This window comes from Schistocerca nitens, chromosome 4 (assembly GCF_023898315.1).
Source record: "Schistocerca nitens isolate TAMUIC-IGC-003100 chromosome 4, iqSchNite1.1, whole genome shotgun sequence".
Taxonomy (NCBI): domain Eukaryota; kingdom Metazoa; phylum Arthropoda; class Insecta; order Orthoptera; family Acrididae; genus Schistocerca; species Schistocerca nitens.
The window spans coordinates 347488448-347495754 of record NC_064617.1 but is presented as its reverse complement, the minus strand read 5'-3'; positions in this window follow the sequence as shown (position 1 = coordinate 347495754).

The following is a 7307-nucleotide window of genomic DNA, read 5'->3' as shown; positions in this document are numbered from 1 at the left end:
TGGCAGAAGACCGCAAAAAGAAGGATGAACTTTTGAATTTTGTGTTTAAGAAATCATGCACACAGGACAATAGGTTCCCAGATAAGCAAATGCCTTAAAGACAACCATATTTTATGGACTATAACACTTTTTTTCCTTGAAAAATTGCCTCCAAAATTCAGATGCATCTTACACTCAAAATTAATACAAAAATTTCGTGTTTGATTTAAAATTCCTGTCAGTCTTAAAAATGGCCAAATATTTGATGCCGTGGGCAACCTATCTATATCTGGCAACACTGGATTTAACTGGTAGTAGCAGGGCACCAGTGGGACGAACGCAAGTTGTGGGGATTCACAGGCTTGCTAACGCTGTCTCACTCCTGCCCCACTATCACAAACCCAGAACACTGTCTAGCCTATGATGTGTCATAGCAGTCTATGGTGCCAGTGAACTTGAAACGAAAGGGATGTGTGTTACAATATTTTTGTCAGTAGCTAGTTTTGAAATAGAAAAAAAATAAAAGGTATTCAAATGATGCACTCTAAATTGAAAGTAATAGCATGTGCAGAAGACTGTGGAAACAGAACAACTGAGTAGCATTTCAGCCCTCCGCCAACAGAAAAAACCATTCGTGACTGACAAGCTAGTTAAGAAGAACTGAAAAAAATGAGGAAGACTAAATGTGCAAATAGAAGATTGAATGCAAAATGCCCAAAACTAAAAGATGACATTTCGAAATGGATTCAAGGTCACTGTAAAGATGGCACCGGAATTAATACAAAAATGATTCAAATACATGCTCGTAAGCTAGTGCTGAAGTGCAACTTAACAGACTTTAAGGGTGGAGCTGGTTGGTGTTACAGGTTTAAGAACCATCATGGACTTTGTATGCGAACTAAAACCAAAATATCACAGAAAATGCCACAAGAGTATGAAGAGAGAATGTTATTTTTCCACTGCTTTATTATTCAACATCAAAAGAGAACCAGTGTGGAACTGAGCCAAATAGCGAATATGGTTGACCTCCTCCGACATTTGATGTGCCGAGTAACAGAACTGTTGCCATGAAAGGTGCTAAAATTGCAACTATAAAAACAAGTGGACCTGAAAAATGCACTACATTGTTGTCTTTTCATGCTGTGCTGACAGTACTAAATTCAATGATCATCTTCAAGAGCAAAACAATGCCAAAACCACCTGAAATACCGCCAGGTGGTGGATTTCACATACATGATAATACATCAGTTTAGTAGCTATTTTAAAAATTCTTTGAAAGAGAAACTGAGGTAGGTAAATGCAGAGCTTGCTGTTATTCTGGGAGCACTGACTTCACAATTGCAATCTCTTGATGTCTCAATAAATAAACCATTTAAAGTGTATATTAAAGAGAAATGGATAATGGATCAAACCAACATTAATTCATGCCGAAAGGAGCTTTAAACTTACTCTAGACCACAACAGTTTTATCCACTGACATTTGTTTGAGTGTAGTGAGGGAAGACATCGTTAAATCTTCCAAGAAGTGCAGCATAAGTAACGCTCTCAATGGCAATGAAGACCAACTTATTTACGAAGAGGACGATGACGAATACGAAGAAGAAGAAAGTTCAGATGACAATCTTCAGGAATTTTAAAGCTCAGTTCAGTTTTATATGCCAAGGTTTTTTTAGTCTGGCTTTGCAATCTTATAATAAAAATGGTAAAAATAAAATTTTTAAAAACTGCTTAAAAATTAAGGTGTGTCATATGGTAAGTCGTGAGCAATGGCCTTGCCACAGTGGATACACCGGTTCCCTTCAGATCACCAAAGTTAAGCGCCGTCGGGTGTGGCCGGCGCTTGGATGGGTCACCATCCGGGCCGCCATGTGCTGTTGCCATTTTTCGGGGTGCACTCAGCCTCGTGATGCTAATTGAGGAGCTACTCGACAGAATAGTAGCGGCTCCGGTCAAAGAAAACCATCGTAACGACCAGGAGAGCTGTGTGCTGACCACACGCCCCTCCTCTCCGCATCTTCATCTAAGGATGACACGGCGGTCGGATGGTCCCGATGGGCCACTTGTGGCCTGATGACGGAGTGCTATATGGTATGTAGTAGAGCCCAGTATGTTGCCTAGATGGCCAGAGTTCATCAGAGAAGGGTATCGTCCAGAGTGCCCCAGGGAAGTGCGATGGGCTCACCCTTGCTGCATATATGTAAACAGTCTAATGAATACAGTAAGCAGCAACTGCAACAGTTAGCCGATGACGCTGTCGTGTACAGAGAAGTGTCATCACTGAATTACTGTAGGACGATACAGGGTGATTGCAACATTATTTCTAGTTGCTGTGACGAATGGCAGCTCAGACTTTCATTAACAGTCTGCATTGAAGCACTGTGTCAATCACTTTCCAGAAATCTAGGAATATGGTATATGCCTGGTGCCTTCATCCATATTTTGCAGGGTATCACGTGAGGATAGGACAAGCTGAGTTTCACATGAGCAATGCTGTCTAAATCTATACTAATTTGTAAATAAAAGCTTTTCTGCCTCAAAGAAATTTATTATATTCGAACATAGAATACGATAGGGAGCAAACTGGTATTAAGTATATACGTATGCAAGTCTCCGCATCCATTCTTTTACCCTCCTTATATACAGGAGTCACCTGCGCTCTATTCCAGTCACCTGGACCTTTGTACTGGGTGAGAGATTTGCAATAAACACATACTAAGTTGGCCAATGCCAGTGTCTACTCTCTATAAAACTGAATTGGAATTCCATACACACTGGGTGACTTATTCATTTTCAACTCTTTGTACTGTTTCTTTATGTCAGGGATGGCTGTTTCTACATTCTCCATACAGGAGTGGATGTAATGATCAAACAGTTGTATGTCTGGAGCTATTTCAGTTAAATATTGTGTAAAATACATATATTTAACTCATTATTTGTACAAAAATATCACAGGCTTATATACCCCAACCACTCCTTGGGGGTGAGAAGCTGCAAGATGAAAAAAATATTTGTTAACAACCAGTATTTACCCCAACCACAGCTTTAGGGGTCACTAGAATTCTTCATAAAAGTGACAATGATGTTTCACCTCTAGAGTTGGGGGACAGGGATGGTGCAAAGACAGTGACATATCTGCATATATCTAATGCCTGAAGGAATTTCTATCAAAATTGGCACACACATCACTTGCTGTCTAAAAATTTACATCTACATCTACATCATTACTCGGCAATTCACTATTAAGTGCCAGGCACAGGGTTCATCAAACCACCTACAAGCTACTTCTCTACCGTTCCATTCTTGAACAGCACATGGGAAAAACAAACACTTAAATCTTTCCATGCAAGCTCCGATTTATCTTATTTCTATATGATGATCATTTTCCCCTATGTAAATGGGTGCCAACAAAATATTTTCACACTCAAGGAGAAAGTTGGCAATTGAAATTTCATAAAAAGTTCCTGCAGCAATGAAAAATGCCCTTGCTTTCCTCAGTCAATCCAATCTGATGGGGATCTCAAACTGCACAGCAATACTCCACAAGAGGACGGACAAGCATAAAGTAAGAAGACACTTTAGTAGACTTGTTACATTTTCTAAGTGTTCTGCAAATAAATCACAGTCTTTGCTTTGCTTTCCCCACATTATCTATGTGATTGTATCAATTAAAGTTATTTGTAAGTATTTAGTTGACTTCACAGCCTTTAGATTTGTGTGATTTATCATGTGACAGAAATTTGGCGGACTCCTTTTAGTACTCATGTGGATGACTTCACACTTTTCATTATTTAGAGTCAATTGCCACTTTTCCCACCATACAGATAGCTTGTTTAAATTATTTTACAATTCGTTTTGATCATCTGACGACTTTAAAAGATGGTAAATGACAGCATTATCTGCAAATATTCTATGAGGGCCAATCGGATCATCTCCTAAATCGTTTATGTAGATCAGGAGCAGTAGTTGGCCTGTAACACTTCATTGTGTAACAAGATATTACTTATGTTTTACTCGATGACTTTCTGTCAGTTACTACTAACCTTGACCTTTCAGACAGGAAATCATGATTCCAGTTGCACAACGGAGGTGATACTCCGTAGGCACACAATTTGATTAGAATTTCCTTGTGACGAATGGTGTCAAAACCCTTGGAAATCTAAAAATAGGGAATCAATTTGACACCCCTGTAGCTAGCTCTCATTACCATGTGAGAATAAAGACCTAGTAGTGTTTCACAAGAACGATATTTTCTGAATCCACATTGGCTATTTGTCAATAACTGTTCGAACACAGTTTGTGTTGCAAAATCCTACTGCAATTTGACATTACTGATGTGTGTCTAATACATCGGATTACTCCTATTTGCTTTCTTGTGTATTGGTGTGTGATTTGTGCAACTTTCCAGTCTTTGGGTGCAGATCTTTCTATGGGTGGGCAATTGTATATGATTGCTAAGTATGGAGCTATCATATCAGCATACTCTGAAAGGAAATTGACTGGTATGGAATTAGGAGCAGAGGTCTTGCCTTTATTAATTGTTTTAAACTGCTCGCTACACCAAGGATATCTACTTCTACTAAGTCACTCATATTGGCAGTTGTTCTTGATTTGAATCTAGAATACTTACTTCATCTTCTTTGTGAAGGAAAATCTGAAAACAATGTTTAGTAATTCTGCTTTTGTGGCACCGCAATCAAAAACATCACCATTGTTATCATGCAGTGAAGGTATTGATTGCGCCTTGCCCTTAATATACTTTACATATGACAAGAATCTCTTTGGGTTTTCTGCCAGACTGAGACAGGGTTTCATGGTGGAAACTGTTAGTGATCTCAAATTGAAGTTTGTGCTAAATTTCAAGCTTCTATAAAACTTCAACAATCTTGGGGATTTTATGTCCTTTTAAATTTGGCATGCTTTTTCTTTTGGTTCTGCAACACTCTTCTGATCTGTTTTGTGTATCATGGGGGATCAATACCATCTGGCATATTAAGAAACCTTCAGTAGGGCTGAGGGTTTGGGGTGAGAAGGGGTAACATAAAAGCATGTATCAAGAACACGTGGAATCAATTTCAACCAAATTTGATATATAAAATTATTGTAGAGTGCTAGTGATAAGCAGTGACATAAAGAAACAATTGAAGATGACATGTTGGTATTCCTTTCCTGTAAGTAGCTGACTTGGGATACTTTAAAAGTACAAGGCTCAATATGCCTTTTATCGGGCTTTTTTTCAAGGATGCAAAAAACAACTAAGGTCATATGCTCCATGTCAAAACTGTAAAACACAAAGATGAAGAGAAGAGCTAAAAAGACTACACGTCAGTCCCAATCGACGAAAGATAAAACAGCTAAAAACAGGGATGTGGAGAAAGGTCTATAAAATATGCCATAGAGCAACAGAGGTCCAGAACTAAAAATTAAATGGCCTTTGTCATATTGCCACAATAGATGAAAGGTAAAACATGGCCGACACCCCGTGCGTCATTTGCTAAAATAGCCGATATCTCAGATGGCAAACACAAATGGGGACAGGAACGTAAGCGGTTAAAAAAAGGGCATTCCATCAGGAAATGGTAAACAGTTAAAAGTTGGGTGTAATGTGCACAATGTGGTGGGGGAGCATCACTTAACACATGGCAATGACCAAAAAGGCAGCCCCCAATACGTAACCTAGTTAAAGCGGCCACCTCGTGGAGAGAGGGCCGAGAGGAGGTCGTCCGAGCAGCTGGGAGAGGCTTAATAATCCAGAGCTTGTTCCCTTGAAGGGAGGACCAGTGGTGATGCCCAAGTGACACCACCTGCTGACTGACAGTAACACAGAGATCATCAGAGGGAATGTAAGAACTAGTGGGCTGAGGTACGAGGACTGCAACCTTGGCAGCAGCATCAGCTCCCTCATTTCCCGTCAGACCAATGTGACCAGGAACCCACATAAACATCACAGTGGCTCCATTAAGAGTGAGCAAGTGACAGCTTTCAAGGAACCATCACACTAAGGGATGGTTGGTGTGCAGCTCACGGAAGTTTTGAAGGGCACAGAGTGAGTCTGAGCAGATGACAACTGAAAAGCCTGCGTCGCTGGATATACTGTGTGGCCTGGTACAGGGCTAAGAGCTCTACTGTAAATACTGAGCAGTGTCCCAGGTCCCAGAAGCTGATACCGAAAAATGTTGATGCCAATGATGAAGGCACACCCAACACCACTGTCAGTCTGAGAGCCATCAGTGTACACACAGGTACTATCGCGAAGTTCCACGCCAAGTCACGAACCTGAAGGCGACAGAGCAAGGCTGGAGTAGTGTCCTTAAAAAGCAAATGAAGGCCAAGCTGTGAAGGGTTCACACCGATCAGGAAATTTACAGGGAGCATTAAGTTAAGCTGTCTGAGCAAGAGCCAAAAGCGAACTCCAGTAGGTAACAAAGAAGGATACACCCCATATTGCCGATCAAAGGAGTTATTGAAGAACAAGGCATAGGATGGGTGACCATGCATGGTAGACAAAAGGCAGGTACATCTGCTGAGGAGAAAGCACGGCGGTATGACAGCAGCAGTTCAGCAGTTTCTGCAGACAGACTATCAACCGGGCTAGTGTAAAAGGTGCCAGTGGCCAAACAGACACCATGATGGTGGATAGTATTGAGACGGCGTAAGAGGGACAGATGTGCAGATGCATAAACAAAACACACATAGTCTAGTTTCGAACGGACAAGGGACCAGTACCCCAGGAAGTGCAATTGAGAACACGTATGATACAGAGACCGCATACAGTGGGCTGCCAGGTAAGACGTGGGAAGACCAAGAAAGTTTCCTATCGAGCATGAGCCCCAGGAACTTTGTAGTTTCAATGAATGGAAGAGCAACGGGCCCAAGATGTAAGGATAGTGGAAGAAACCAATTGTGCCATCAGAAATTCATACAGACAGTTTTGTCAGTGGAAAAACTAAAGCCTTTGTCAATGCTCCATGAGTCAAGACGATTGAGACACCGCTGAAGATGTCACTCAATTAGACAAGTCTGTGGAGAACTGCAATAAATGGCAAAATCATCAACAAAAAGGGAGCCGGAGATGCCCGGCAGGAGACAGGCCATTATAGGATTAATGATGATAGCAAAGAGGACGACGCCCAGGGCGGAACCCTTACGCACACTGTTTTCATGGATAAAGGTGTCCGACAAGGCAGAACCCACACGTACCTTGAGAACTCTGTCTTTTAAAAATTCCTGAAGGAAACGGGGCAGGTGGCCACGGAATACCCACAATGTGGAGAGTATGGAGGATATCAGTCCTCCAGCATGTGTCTTAGGCTTTCTCCAAATTGAAAAAC